Genomic DNA, 16,329 nt, shown 5'->3' on the forward strand with positions numbered 1-16,329 from the left:
CTTCTACAGAATTAAAAAAAAAATAAAAGTCATGAAATAGGCCTGGACAGAAATGATGGTACCCTTAACTTAATATTTTGATGCACAACCTTCTGAGGCAATCACTGCAATCAAACGATTCCTGTAACTGTCAATGAGACTTCTGCACCTCTTGACAGGTATTTTAGCCCACTCCTAAAGAGCAAACTGCTCCAGTTGTCTCGTGTTTGTTGAAGGTTGCCTTTTCCAGATGGCATGTTTCAGCTCTTTCCAAAGATGCTCAAGAGGATTTAGGTCAAGGCTCATAGAAGGCCACTTCAGAATAGTCCAATGTTTTCCTCTTAGCCATTCTTGGGTGTTTTTAGCTGTGTGTTTTGGGTCATTATCCTGTTGCAAGACCCATGACCTGTGACTGAGACCAAGCTTTCTGACACTGGGCAGCACATTTCTCTCTAGAATCTCTTGATAATCTTGAGATTTCATTGTACCCTGCACAGATTCTAGACACCCTGTGCCAGATGCAGCAAAGCAGCCCCAGAACATAACAGAGCCTCCTCCATGTTTCACAGTAGGGACAATGTTCTTTTCTTGATATGTTTCATTTTTTCATCTGTGAGCATAGAGCTGATGTGCCTTACCAAAAAGTTCCATTTTTGTCTCATCTGTCCATAGGACATTCTCCCAGAAGCTTTGTGGCTTGTCAATATGTAGTGTGGCAAATTCCATGCTGTTTTTTTATTTTTTTTCAACAATGGTGTTCTCCTTGGTTGTCTCCCATGAAATCTACTTTGGCTCATACAATGATGGATGGTGCGATCTGACACTGATGTTCCTTGAGCTTGAAGTTCACCTGTTTGGAAGTTTTCTGGGCTTTTTTGTTACCATTCGTATTATCCATCTCTTTGATTTGTCATCAATTTTCCTCCTGTGGCCACGTCCAGGGAGGTTGGCTACAGTCCCATGGATCTTAAATTTCGGAATAATATGTGCAACTGTAGTCAAAGGAACATTAAGCTTGGAGATGGTCTTATAACTTTTATCTTCAACATGTTTGTCTATAATTTTCTTTCTAATCTCCTGAGACAACCCTTTCCTTCGCTTCCTCTGGTCCATGTTGAGTGTGATACACACCATGTCACCAAACAGCACAGTCAGTATCTGTAGCCCTATATATACAGGCCCACTCACTGATTCCAAGATTGTAGACACCTGTGATGCTATTAAGTAGACACACCTTGATTTAACATGTCCCATTTGTCACATTATTTTCAGGGGTACCATCATTTCTGTCCAGGTCTATTTCATGAGTTGTATTTTTTTTTTATTCTGTGGCAGCATGGTTGAAAAGCAATGTCTGACTTTCATATCTTCATTTTCATGGATCTTTTATTTATTATTATTATTATTATTATTATTAATTATTGTTATAGCGCCATTTATTCCATGGCGCTTTACATGTGAGGAGGGGTATACATAATAAAAACAAGTACAATAATCTTAAACAATACAAGTCATAACTGGTACAGGAGGAGAGAGGACCCTGCCCGCGAAGGCTCACAATCTACAAGGGATGGGTGAGAATACAGTAGGTGAGGATAGAGCTGGTCATGCAGCGGTTTGGTCAATCGGTGGTTACTGCAGGTTGTAGGCTTATTTATATAATTAATTTATAAATAATTTATAATTACTTTTGTCAGATTCAAGTTATTTCTGTGACCATTGTGGCTTTTTCTGTCATTAAACGAGGGGTACCAACAATTTTAACGGAAGGCAAATATGCAGTGTAAAAGATGTCTTACTGCAAGTAAAGAAAAAAGTTTAAAATATCATTAGGCTGGCAAACCAGATATAGACAAACGTGCTGTAAAAGTGTCTGGAAAAAAAGTGTGACGCTGAGTCACGTGAGTCAGGGCAGAAGGGTACGTCAGAGGGAAGAGACAAAAGCGTAGTCACATCACGGACCGGAGTCAGAATTCCAAGGTAGCGGATCAAGAAAAGGGGCTAGGCTTGCGGACGGTCAAAGGCAAATCCAAGGTCAGGCAACAATGATCAGAATATAAGAATGCAGAGCAAACACACACCATTTGAGCTAAGCTACAACTGGCAATGCGAATCATTGCCAGCCATCTAAATAGCCAGGTAATCACACAGAACATGTAATACCTGGAGGAAACCTCACAGGCCTGGCCAGATTGGACAGCTGAGCTTTCATTCACAATACCGGCAGCTCAGCAAACCCTGCCTCAGATAAGGTGGTTGAACTGTCGCACACAATCCTGACAGCTCAACACGCCCCTGTTCCTATAGGCCGGTTGACTTGTCCCTCACAGCGTCGTTAGGACACTGAGAGTGATGGAATTGTGACAAAAAGTTAATAATATTTGTAACTAATAAAACTATGAAACGATTGTCTGAGATTTTGAGAAAAAAATACAACAACATGAAATGTGATTAAAAATAATAAAAAGCCCACAGTTCCATTGCCAGATGCAGTAACATACATGTATGTGACTGCTGCAGCTAATCTCTGGACTCACTGGTAATTCTAGCATAAGATTGCTAAAGCCAATGATTGACTGCTGTACCAGGTCCCTCTATAGTAAATAAAAGGGACAGTTAAAAATTCCACCTAACATTGCCATTGTATAAGAGGGTTAGTAGTAATCACAAAACCCCCATTGTAAGATTAAAGGGGTGTTCTCGAGTTCTTAAATTGCTTTAATTAGACAGCATGAAATTAAGCAAGTTTGCAATTGACTTACTTTTTATATCTTCTGTCATCCTCCTGCAATTAGAGATATTATCTTCTATAGTGTACAGCTCATTTCCATGTAGCACAGCCTCTAGTGCCTGGCCAAGAATGCAGACAGTAGTTACATTCCAGGATAGGAGTTAACTCTTAACATCCCAGTCAGCTCTCTCTTTTCCATTGACCATTGATTTCTATATAGCAGTTAGCTGCCTACTCCTCCTTTCTTGCCCTCTCATCACCAGCAGCATTCACAGCAGGTCTCCTAATCATAGCTCTCTGCCCTAGCTGTTTGAACCCGTGAGCTTGTTCAAATGTCATTCTGTCTCTATGTGTAAGTACAGTAGTAACTCAGAACAAACCACTGATAGCTGAATGTGTTATAGCTAAACTTGTGCTGGGCTTTGTAGTTCTAATACTACTACAGTTTTACTATTTATTAGAGCTGTCACATAAGGTGGAGAGCCGGACCTGTCAGAAACCAGAAATTAAGGAATCTGTAACAAGAGTGCATTGCTCTGAAGAACTCAGGAGTCAACTTGAAACCACTCCTTTACAGAAAACCTGTCATGTGAAAAAAAATGCAATTAAACCTGTAGATATGTGATTAATCTACAGGTTAATAGCATTCTAAAGCCCTGTGAATGCCACACTGGGAGCTCGCTACTGGGAGAAAATTAACTTTTTCCTCACAGCAGCCTCCAACTTTTAGCTATAGGGCTGCGGGTGGCACCGATCAGTACTTTAGATTGCTAATAGTCTGCATATTCACCACATATCTGTATGTTACAAGCATTTGGAAACATGACAGGTTCCCTTTAGACTTTGTTCACACATTGCTTTTTTTGCAATTTTTTTCTGCTGCCAAAACCTGATAACTTTGCAGTAAAAATGCTGCAGCCAAAAATCATGTTTTGCTGCCTTTTTTGCTTCTTTTTCTCCTGCATTTTTGCTCCGTTTTTTTGCTGAATTTTTCAAGATCCCAAAGTTCGTCTTTGCTTCCACTTGTACGTGTGAACAATACAAAATGTTAGGACACCAATGCAAGATATATGTGAAACCGTAAAATATATATATATTTTTTTTTAAAAAAAAAAAGGGCAATTTGATCAAATTATTAAGAGGAAAACGTTTTTAATGTCTGAAAAAATAGTGGCTATTCTGAACATAAATGCTAGATCCATGTATGAAGTGCAGCCACGAACTAATATGAACTAATATGAGTTCATGAAAAATAGCAGAGGGAAGTTGAGTTGGTCAGACATTGTTTACCCTATCTCATATCACTAATTTAATGAAGCTGTATTAATAATAACATCAATGCTCCTGTAAGGATACTGTCATGACTCTGTTGTTGGGTGTCCCGGGACCAGGGGCTCCTTCCCTGTCCCTAAAGCTAGGGGCGCCGTAGCTCGCCCTGCTCCCGGATTACTTCTGATGGTGAAGATGCCAGGGCCACGTACCTTGTGTTAGCTTCTGAATCCGCTGTCAGTCTGTACCCTTCCCCCACCCAGGAAGGAGAGGAGTAGTAGTATATGTAATATACCAAAACCAGACAAAAAAGGCTAACAAAAAAATACCAAACATACAAATATATTCACACATGTAAAGAGAGGAATGCATCGGGGAGTGGGGGATGTTGGAGAAAAAAGGGAATTATCGCACAACACAAAAACTAGCAACAGTCACAGATAAATCCCCAAATGCCTTTCTCCAGTAATAACCACTAACAACCTCCAGTCATGCAGCATAAGCCAGATCTGACTATGATTGTTAGTCAGGACCCAGATTATATAGGAGATGGGAGTGGCCAACAGTGCACAGCTGAGAGCCTTAATGCAGGAACGCTCCCAGGAGCTCTCAACTGAGCAGATTAACTCCTGCACTGCCCAAAGAAATTTACACCATTTAATAAGAAGGGCGAAGTGCTACTAATCAGTGCAGGAGTAGGAGAAATCAGACACTGCAGTTTTCTAGCTCCCATGTCAGATGCATAACATTATGGATTAATCCTACAAAAATCACCCCAAAAAATGGGTTTCACATCCTGCTGTATCTGTGTTTTTTTATCAGCAGCAAGGAAAAAATGTATGCCGCATACGTGCACACTGATGACGCACAGATGATATCCGTGTGTCATCAGTGTGACAAGTACTGTTGTCTCAGAAGAAGCGGTACAGTTCGTACTTCTCAAGGCAGCTCTCATCATTGTTGCTCCCTGAGATCACCACCACCAGGCGACAATGATGGGAGTTGTGTTCAGCACCCACTGTATCCCTCCTGTGTAAAATAGAGAATGAAATTGAAAAAATGGTGTGGGCTCCTGTGCCATTGTCAGAAGATAATACAATGCTGACATCAACCCCACAAATATTTCCCCACTTCCCACCACACAAGGGCAAGTGGTAAGAGCGGGGTTACATGCCAGATTTGGCTCAGCTTATGGGTGCACCATTTCTGAGGTGGCTGAGAGCTGATGCTGGTAGCCTAGGAGGGGATATAATATCTCTGGCCACTTCCCAGGCTATTTATATCAACCCACAGCTGTCTGTTTAACCTTAGCTGGTTTGAATTTATTAACTGACTCTACGTCATTTTTTTCTGGGGTCTCCCATAAATTCACAAGTAAAGGCTAAGCAAACAGCTGTGGGCTGGTATTAATAGCCTGGGAACCTTATGGGGTATTGTCCCTTTTCTCAGATTACTAACAACAACCCCCAGCAGTGGGCTTTCCCTCTGCTGGTTATGAAAATTTCTTGGATGCTTGCTTACACCATTTTCTGGATTTAATTCTTTATTTTACACTGAATGTACACAGTGGGTGCTGAATATAACTCTCATCATTGTTGCCTGGTTGTGCTGATATCAGGGATGTGACACACAGACAACAAAGGGATACATGGATGTCACATGGATGTCACATACATACATATGGATGGCACACAGACACGGACCACGGATCTCACCAGTACTGTTCTTTCTTGTACAGGAATCAGGAAGTATGACACTGATAGAAGAGCAGAAAGGAGAGCAGAAAGATCCAGCAGAGCAAGAAACAAGGGCTCTGACAGATTTGAAACATTTTTGCAGAACACTCAGCTAAATATACAATTGACAGACACTATGCAGCAGTGAAATTATCGATTTTTTTTTTAAAAAAAGACTACTTAGAAACTTGCCTATCTTTGCATTTAGGAAGTAAAGGAGCAATAAAAAAAAATCTGTGTGAAGCTGTACATAACCTTTAAAGGGTCATCAGGTCAAAACCAATTAGTCCTATGAATGCAGACTTATTGGGGGCCTCTAGTGCCCCCACTGTGTGCTGCGGGGAATCACTGGTTTCAGACCCAGGAACGGAGGCTATGTATGTGTTAAACGTACCCCCAGCAAATAGGCATGGTATCGCTCTCAATACACTTGTATTAAGTTGAGGCCGTGCTTGACTAGTATGCAGACAGCCAGTGGGCGTGTTTGACTCAAGGGCATGTCCTCACTCCATACAAGTGTATGGAGAGCAAGGCCACGCCCACTGACCAGGGGTATGTATAGCTGGTTCTCGGGCCTGAAACCGGCGAAACCCCGCAGTGCACAGTGCATGTGCTGGGGGATTCATAAGTCTGCAGTCACACAGAGTGATTGCAGACTTATCGGTTTTGACTAGAAAACCCCTTTAAGTGAAAGGAACATGGCAAGTTTTTTGGACAGAATAAGGTTGCGGTCACGCTATCAGTATTTGGTCAGTATTTAACATCAGTATTTGTAAGCCAAAACCAGGACTGGGAGATAAATACAGAAGTGGTGACGTGTTTCTATTATACTTTTCCTCTGATTGTTCCACTCCTGGTTTTAGCTTACAAATACTGATGTAAAATACTGACCAAATACTGAGCGTGTGACTGTAGCCTAACACAGAAAAACCCTGTATAAAGTTGATGGTATCGGGAGATACAAAAAAATCCCATCGACTTCTATGAATGCCATATTAGAGCTCTGAATATACAGATTATTCTTGGCTCTCATGTCTTTATTTTACTTTGTAGAAGTGTAATTCATGGGGGGAATAAACAGCACACATACATGCATCGAGACTCACACTTTAAGTTGATTTTATTGTAAAGTTAATCAAAACATCATGTGCACCCTCGTGTAATTACCCACAGATGTATGACCTTTTTCTTCCACTCCAGCGGCACTAAATTATATTTTACGAGCAACGTGATGTTGTGGGACCCATTTTAAAAATAATAGTTGACTCAAGGGAGCTGTAATACTCTTACTGACATCATGCTGAACACTAAAGGACCTTCTGTTTAGATATAGGCGTCCACTCCCTTCTGAGCATTGAGCGGCTTAAATCTGATCATGTAAGCAGAACGTTTTTCCTCTGATTTGGCTTATAATAAATGGATAGTTACTCGTGACTCATGCATAAAATGACTTTGAACTTTCTCTTCATGTTTTTCATTTTTATTTGGAATAGTATATACTAGTATTTTTATTGGAGTATGAGTATGAAAAAAAGTGTACGCTTCTTTAATGGTGTCCATAGAGAATCTCATGCTAAACTTGTGATATAGACGTCAAGTCTAAAAATATAATTCTATATGTGGTAAAAACCTGGCATTTAGATCAGTTTCACACATCCGTGTATCCATGTATTATGATAGGAGTACAGACAAACCTTCAGCGTCTGATTTCTCCTACTCCTGCGGTGAATAAAAGCACTTCACCTTCTTTTTAAATGGTGTAACTTTCTTTTGGCAGTGCAGGGGTTAATTTGCTCTGTTGAACTCTGGTAGCTAGGGCTATTACCTGAGCATGGTTAGCCACCCCAATCCCCTATATAATCTGGGTCCTGACTGACACACATCGTCAAAGTTGGCTTATGCTGCACTGGGAGGATAGTTGTTGCTGATTATAGGAGTAGGCATTTGGTGGATTTATCTGTGACTGTTGCTTGTTTTAGTAAGTGTGATAATTCTTTTTCTTCTCCTACTTTGGTTTTACCCCATCCTCCACTCCCTGGTGCATTCCTCTGTTATATGTGAGTGTTTATTTGTATGCCTGGTATTTTCTGTTTCCCCTGTTCGTGTTACCTTGTTCATGTGGTTGGTGCACTGCTACTCCCCTCTTCCCTGGGTGGGGGAAGGGTACAAACGGAGGATGGATTCGGGAGATAAGGCAAGGTACGTGGCCCGGGCATCTTCCCCTTCAGAAGTAACCCAGGGAACAGGAAGAGCTAGGGTGCACCCTAGCGTTAGGGACAGAGAAGGAGCCTCTGCTCCTGAGTCATCCAACAACAGAGTCGTGACAGCACCACCAATACAACTGGAATACAAGCACAGACAGTAATATATAGACTGGCAGGGGGTATCTTAAACTGAACTCAACAGTCTCATAAGCAAATATCAGGCTGCTGAGTACGGGACGTTAGACCTGCGGCCAGTGCCTACATCATGGTATGTCCTCGGATAGTGATACACAAATGTATGGCCTTAACTGGCATTAAGAAAAAGTAGTAGTGTGCATTTCTCTATGTGTGTAAAAGTGTATGTAGGTCGGTGTAAGTCACTGTATGTCTGTGTATTTGATTGCGTGTATGTGAGTATGTGTATGTGTGTACACGTTTGTATGTCTGTGCCTCCACCGTATATGAATGTGAGTCTAGAACTTTGACGTTGTAGAAAAAATCTTTCAAAGTTAGTCAGCCTCCATGTTGCATTATTTAAAACTGATTTGTCACCAGATTTTACAATACAAGCTGCTTACATTATGAAAGGGAACCTGACGTGTTCAATAAACACTATTAACCTGCAGATATAGGGTTAATCTGCAGGTTAATAGCATTCTAAAGGTGCCTGATTGCAGTATTGAAAGTGCAGCACCCAGGAGAAAATTAACTGTATTTCTACCGGGGTGCCACCGACTTTTAGTCATGGAGGCATGCCGAGCATGTAAAGTCACCGCTCACAATACTAACAGTGACGGCTATAACCATGCCGCAGCACTGATTGACACTGATGCACTGTAGACCCGGCTGTCAGGCAGTGCTGTGGTGTGCTTACAACTGCTGCTCTCAGTGCTGTGAGCAGTGGCAGCAATTGCTCCAGGCACACCTGTATTACTGACAGCCAGCGGCTCAAGGGAGAAATAAAGATCATTTCCTCCCTGGTGTCGCTCTTTTAGAATAGTGGCCGGGCACCTTTGTAATGCTATTAACCTTCAGAATATCCCTGTGTATGCAAGTTTATAGCCTTAAAAGTCTTGATAGGTTCCCTTTAAAGGCTGGTGTACCTATTCCTCAGAATAGCTATGTAATCATTTTTAAAAGTTGTCCTACCTGATATTCTTTTTTGGGGGTCAACAAAGTGATCGATCTTATTTAGTTGTTTTTTTTAAAAAGCCAAAGCTAATGCTTCAGGAGTCTTCTGCTTTACAGCAGCTCAAGTGGCATCATCACCAGAGCCACCCAAGCACTGGCACTGCGGTGGTTTTAGTAGTAAAATGTGTATGTTTGTATGCTTTTTATTTTATTAAAAAACATAGAAATTGAAAGTCTTCAGCATTACAAAACATTCATCATGATAAATATGGAGAAAGCGGGAAATGAGAGACTGGTGGACAAAGAAAACTCATCACCTCCAACAGCACCTAAAGAAGTTAGCTAGATAGTCATGATGAATAGGGCCTGTGCACACGAGTGTATAAATCGGACATGTGCTGTCCGATTTTTATGTCATTCAACGGGGAAGTGTTGATTGCCGATATTTTCACTGACAGAATCCATCTTTTAAAAAAATCACAGAATGCTGTGATTTGACTCTGAAATTGGATGAGGTTCACCCATTAAAGTCTATGGGTGAAAAAAAATTGGATGCCACAGTATGGCATCCGAGTTTTACGGATGCATTGCAATTCTGTAACATAGGAAACTGTAAATGGTCTTGTAAATGATTAATGGCTGCTACTGTAAAAAAACAGATTGCACACAGCTGAGAAAAAAATCATCCCACTTTTCTGGATGAGAATGTGACTGATTTTTTACACTGTTGCTTGTCCCTAGCTTTAGATGGAGATTCAGCTTTCTGTATCATTAATGTGTATGCTGCATCACTACTTTATGTCGTATTGAAGGTGCACACATCACATTTATCTGAAATTCTGCAGATATAAAAGAATAAAACATGTATATGCTGTAAGCATAAATACATCCGTAAGTTCCATTCTCCTGTCTATCTTTAATAACTAAAAATGAAATACAAATAACTAACGGCGGAAGTGTTTGGAAAAGGATGAATTTGCATATAGAAACTTTGTTGCAGAAATGCCCCATCCATTTGTTTGGGGCTTACAAAATTCCATGTGCTTGCTGACAAAACAACCTCATTCAGAAGCATGGAGCAGATGAGGCTGCCAATTGTCCATAAATTTCTAATCAGTCTGTGTGAAGAATGGCACCAGAGAGATTACGCAGAATCCCACCGCTGTCACTACTAGTAAGGGATGGCACCGGAGAGCACTCATAATCCCACCAATGCCACCACTTGTGATGAACCCGCACCTCGCCACCCCGCCTAACATCACTATTGTGTCAGGGGGATCTTGTAATGTGGTCCCCCCACTTTCACCAACGTGACGTTCTGCACTCCCTGGGGACACGTAAGATCAGCTCAGTATAGTTTTACACAGAAACCCTCTGTCCATAAGAGCCCAGGGAGACATTGGAAGTGAAAGGATGTGGCCCACATAGTCACTGACGTGACACCACACTTGCTCACAACCTTGACAAGCCCCGTTCTCAAGCACCAATGAAACAGCCTGATAGAACTGCCACCAGTTCCTCCTTAGCTATAAGCCTGGTCCATTAATGGGACTATATTGCGCCAGAAACCAGCCCCGGTATCATGGAACGTTAAGCTGACAATACAGACTTGTGGATTGAAATTAAAGAGCAGCCAAAGGTTAACTTACATAATTAAGTGCCTTAAGGGAAGACTAGACAATACTTTGTATACATGATGGTTACACATATATAATGGTCAGATATGCAAATACAGATAGTGGTAGGATATAAGCAGATGGATCATGTCAATTACCGGGTTATTGTTTGACTATGTGTGCAATGGGCCGAAGAGGCATGGGCTGCCAGCTGGTTCCTACGTCCTTCACAGCACATTACTCGACGTGACCCCCTTTCGAAGTGGAAGTGGACTGTAGGCATAACAGAGAGAGCGACCACATGGCCTTACACTAGCCTTTACACCTTTGCATCACTTCCCTCCTGCCCTTTGTGCTGAACCTAAATGCCCTCTCCTTGTCTCCAGCAGCTAAAAACTCCAAAACTTAAGATGGTTCATAACTCCTTAATGGACGGTCCTAGGGAGGTGGTTTGGGCACCACCGGATCCAGACACGTTTCTGTTACGTGTTGAGACAAAACACATCTTTTCTACCTGGTTCCTACTAGCTATTCTACGTATCCCCACCCTCTGGTGCTAAACCAGATTGAGACCCTGGAAGGTGTTTGGCCTGTTCCAGAGATCTAAAAAATGTAGCCCGCGTTTGATAAGTCCATATTCTCTTTATGAATTTATAGCTGTCAGAACAAAGAAGTTAGACTGCATTGTGCCCACATGACAATCAAGCCTTTTGTTCTGAGCTTATGCAGCGCCCCAGAGTCCTGGTCGTTGCAGTACTGATGCTCCGCCGCTAAGGGGAGTGATGGTACGTCTGATGGCACTTAAGGAGTTCACCTGACCAGGTATCACAGACACCAATACACTTCATAGTCTGGCCTCCAGGGGGAGCTAAGGGTGCTATGTATTAGGCCACTCCTCACAATCTGGTAAAATTGGGGGTTGGATAGAAAGTTAGACAGTAGCTGACTGGGTTGGAACCAGGGTGTCATGTCGGACGCTGTTCAGACCAGGTCGTTCAACAGACGGCGGTAATTCCGCTTTTGACCACTATTTGCTCATTGGCGTCGGCTAGGTTTTGTCCAGCTGTTCCAGGGTTAATTTACCTGATCCTCGGATTGGAAGCTGGGCCATGCCCATGGCCTTTAAATAGTTCTCCGGATCATTGGGCGTTGCCGATTATAGCTTCTGTCTTGCGTTGTTATCTCGGTCTGGAGTGGAGAGCTGGTTGTTGGAGAATCGTTGCTGGTGGTGTATTTTCCTTTGTCTTATTTACTCCTTCCTATATTTGTGTTTATTTTGCCCTGCACATTTATAGTGTATTCCTGAGTGACTGCGGCGTGGTGTATATTTTCCTTTATCCTTGTCTGTGCTAACTGTGGGTATTGGTGTATTATATTCACTGGGTGGAGGGTGGAGGTTTTCAGCTTAGGGTTGAAACAGGAGGCAGGGTGAGGTTCGAGGCCTGGACATGCACACCATCAGTGTAAACTTCAGGTAGAGGGTCAGTCAGCATTTCCTTAGTCTGAGGGAAATTGCAGGGGCCCGGGTTATTAGCTCTCACCCACCTAGTCTCCCCGTGACACAGGCAACATCCTGTGGCAGAGGGTGTTGCAGGGGAAGATTCAGGGGGGTCCTGTTAGGGGTGGGATCCTGACAGAGGCCTAGCGAAAAGGAAAGAACGTTAAGGAACCGCGCCTGCACTACATCGCGGCGGTATCTCAAGAAAGGACAAGAAGCAAGGTTTATTGTGGAGAGTGAGAAACGAGATCAAAGCAAAAAGGAGATAACACCAGTAGGAGTCGTGCTGTAAGACCGAGGCAACATCCTACTGAGGCGCGTAGCCGGTGGCCGGAACGCCGAGGAAGTATTGGGCTCCAAGCATTACTTCAAACCAACGGCAGGACAGTTAATTATAGGTTGGCTGTCTCACCTAAATCACCTAAGCAGACATAGGGGGCAACTGTGGGAGAGGGGCATCACTAGGGTCCCGGAAGAACTCCAGGCCTACCTGTCATACGGGTGCGTCCTATCCATATCATCTGGGGGACGGAGAATAACATCAGAACAGACATAAGTTGTGGGAAAGAACATCAGAAACAGACACAACAGTTGTGAGGACTATCCCGTGGTGCTCAGCAGGGAAGTACTACAACACACAGCCGCTAGAAGGTAGGCACAGATTTCCACCTGCAAAGGGAACTCTGGAGGTGCCATCGGACCGGCCGGTCTCAGACAGCCCTGTTAACCGTACTCTGGATTGAGGATCTTGAAGCCTTCAGTAAAGAGGTAAAGAGACTGCAACCCTGTGTCCTCATTATTCATCGTGACCTGCACCACGCACCACCACCTACCACTTTCACTGGACGCCCCTTAGCAGGGTCACGGACCGGGTCTAGCCACCGTGACAACCCCATAACTGAGCCAGAGAGGCCCGGTACCGAGTACCCCGCGGCCCTGCCTCTCGGGGCGCTCCACTTAGCTGGCTTAAGGTGTGAGATCTGTCACTCACAGCCTTTTGAGGCTTTACCCCCCTGCTGAGCTAGGTGTTCTCATACATCTGCACAGCGAAGGGGGTTTTATAATCAAATGGCAAAAAAAGATACAAATGATTGACATGAAATTATATCTCCAATATTCTTCATAGTCTGTAAAACTAGATCATTTTTTCCACTGTTTGTTGTAAAATAATGCTACATCCATGATTTTTTAAGCTGCATGAAGAAGTACATATTATAATAATTGTAATTATAGTTTTACAGTTAACGGTAATCAGCTGTTCATATCAGTATTCTAAGCTTTAGATGTGTATCGCTGATATGGATCATTATGGTTTTCCACTGTGCAAATAAAAAAGTTGACTGTAATACTTGATAAGCTGTTCAGAAAAAAAATCAAGGTTGTAACCCTGGAAAGGATTTTCCATCATAGACATTTATTTAACAAGTCTTGAGAATGTAAATTCCTCCCAAGGGTCCCTTCTGATCTAAGATGATCTCATTTTCCATTTTGGAACTTAAAAATGAAAAGGAGAATAAACTGCTGATCGTAAATATGCATGCAGCATAGCAAGTGGGAGGTAGTGATCCCGGACCTATTAAATGGTGGTGTCTGGCCATTGAGATAGTCACAAATTACAAGGGGTCATCCCTGCAGGACTGAGCATGTCCTGTTTTTAGACTGAATTCTAAGTGCACAGCACGCCTACCTTTTACCTTTAGCTGTGCTGCTCACCTCCATCCCCTGGTTCTTTTCTGTCATGATCTGGGGATATTATTATTGTGGCCTATTGTGTGGCTCTAGAGTCAGAGATGTCAGGCAGCTAGCAGCATAGCTTAAATGGGTTGCCCACTACTCGGACAACTCCTTATGAATCACTATGTATCCCCCGGGTAAAATACCAACACCTTATACTCACCTCCGCTGCTGGCGCCATTCTAGCAGTGTCAATACTGGCTCTCCCAGCGATTGTGTGACATAGTTATGTCACGCGAGCCTTGCGGCCAATCAGCGCTGGCTTCCCTCTCCTCTGCTATGGATGTAATTGACATCTGAAGGAACTGAGAACTGCTGCTGGTTTCTCACCTCCTTCGGATTTCTTGGTTTGTCTGAAGGAGAGGAGAGTGAAGCCAGCGCTGATAGGTCACAAGGATCACATGACAGTATTATGTCACGTGAACCCGGCAGAGCCAGTGCCGACACTGGTGGAACAGCGCTGACACCGGAGGTGAGTATAAGTGTTATTATTTTACTCAGGGAAAAAGTAGGGATTCAGAAGGGATTGTCCAAGAAGTAGACAACCCCTGTAAGGTATGTAAACAGGTTGCCATCTTTTGTGTTTTCTCTGTGGTCTGTAGTATTTAGAAGGCAGCTTTCCTGCTCCTATTCTCCATCATCATGTGTGCTACATCTCTCTGTATGCAGTTTTCCAATATCTACAGATTTGCCCATTGGGCAATAGATATCCCTTTGTGTCAGTAAACTACATCTTTGTTTGTAAATGTAACTTTTATAACATTCATTAAAAGTAATCTATTTGGTGCAAAATTAAATAATACATGTGGTATGTATGATAAGCAACATGAATATCTGTCACGTATCATAGCATTAGGCAGCAAAAACATATTTGACAGCTGTTGGACAAATACTTATAGGTTTATTAACATTGTGAAAGAGGTATAAGTCACTGTTGATACCTCCGCCCCCCACCGTCCGATGGAAAAAAATGATCAGGCGTGTTGAAATCCAAGATGTCTGCCCTACTAAGAACAGCAATCCCAGCAAGCAACATGGGCAAATTTCTGGACTTCTTATACTTGGGAACCAAATCTGAAAAGTTGACAACCTGGGTAAATATGCTCAACACTTGTCAAGTAATGATGAGCGAACGTGTCGGATAAGTTGTTATCTGAGCATGCTCAGGTGCTAAGAAAACTTCTGTGTGCTTGAAAAATATGCTCCAGTCCCCGTGCCTGCATGTCTGTCGGCTGTTCAACAGCCGCAACACATGCAGTGATTGCCTAACAAACAGGAAATCCCTGCATGTGTTGCAGCTGTCAAAAAGTAGTGAAACATGGACTCGAACATTTCTTTAGAGCATGTCGAAGTCACTCTGTTAGCACCCGAGCATGCTCAGATAACACCTTGTCTGAGCATGTTCGCTCATCACTATTGTTGATAAGGTGTTTTATTTAATGTAAGTAACACAATTATATATATATAAAAAACCTGTATAAAATATCTTAGTCTATTTATTTTCAACTACTAATGTAACAAGCTTCAGATGTGCATTCAGTGCTCCAGGCTATTTATGTAGTGCATAGCATGCCTATGAATCGTCAACTTGTTGTATGACTGTCATGTTAATGGCTGCTACAGTTGTACATATAAGCAACAATTCCCTATGTAATATCCCAGCATTCTGCACAAAGATGTACCCTGATTTTATCATGGAAAAGTTTATAACACAGCCTCCCATATATCTTACCATTTATAATACTGGTGTCTTAGGCTACTTTCACACTAGCGTTTACCTGATCTGCGGCAGGCTGCGGACGTGCTCCGTGAAGCCCCGCCCTCGGCCGCACCTCTGCCGCTAGCTCCGCTTACTTCTGCATGCGGCCCGCATGCGACCTCCGTACCTATCTTTAACATTAGGTACGCAGGTCGTGCGGCTGTATGCAGATGCTGCCGCATGCGTCGTTTTGACGATGCGGCAACCAGCGTAGGACGCATCCTCTAGCATTTTTTTTTTCCGTATCGTCAAAACGACGCATGCGGCAGCATCCGCATACAGCCGCACAACCTGCATACCTAATGTTAAAGATAGGTATGGAGGTCGCATGCGGGCCGCATGCAGAAGTAGGCGGAGCTAGCGGCGGAGGTGCGGCCGAGGGCGGGGTTTCACGGAGGACGTCCGCAGGCTGCCGCAGATCAGGTAAACGCTAGTGTGAAAGTAGCCTCATATGGCAGAGGAGTAGTTCAGTCCCCTTGGGTACCAGGGCCCGGGGTGACTGCTTTCTCTCCACCCTTTATATTTACACCCATCAACAAAATTAGTTTAAATCCTAAACACCAGCGACTGACTGCCATGTAAATCTACCTGATTAGTGAAGTGTGGTATTTCTGGTAATCAGGGGAGAACATACCATTGATGGAACCGGTGCAGCTACCTAGAAGCCCAATA

The 16,329-nt window shown here is 43.0% G+C and overlaps 1 protein-coding gene across 1 annotated transcript in view; it reads left to right on the forward strand.

Moving 5' to 3' along the window:
* Window positions 1-16,329, forward strand: part of EFEMP1 (EGF-like fibulin extracellular matrix protein 1) — a 147,639-nt gene that overhangs the window by 106,518 nt on the left and 24,792 nt on the right. The window lies entirely within an intron of this gene.

The sequence above is a fragment of the Ranitomeya variabilis genome, chromosome 2 (genome assembly GCF_051348905.1).
Source record: "Ranitomeya variabilis isolate aRanVar5 chromosome 2, aRanVar5.hap1, whole genome shotgun sequence".
Classification (NCBI taxonomy): Eukaryota; Metazoa; Chordata; class Amphibia; order Anura; family Dendrobatidae; genus Ranitomeya; species Ranitomeya variabilis.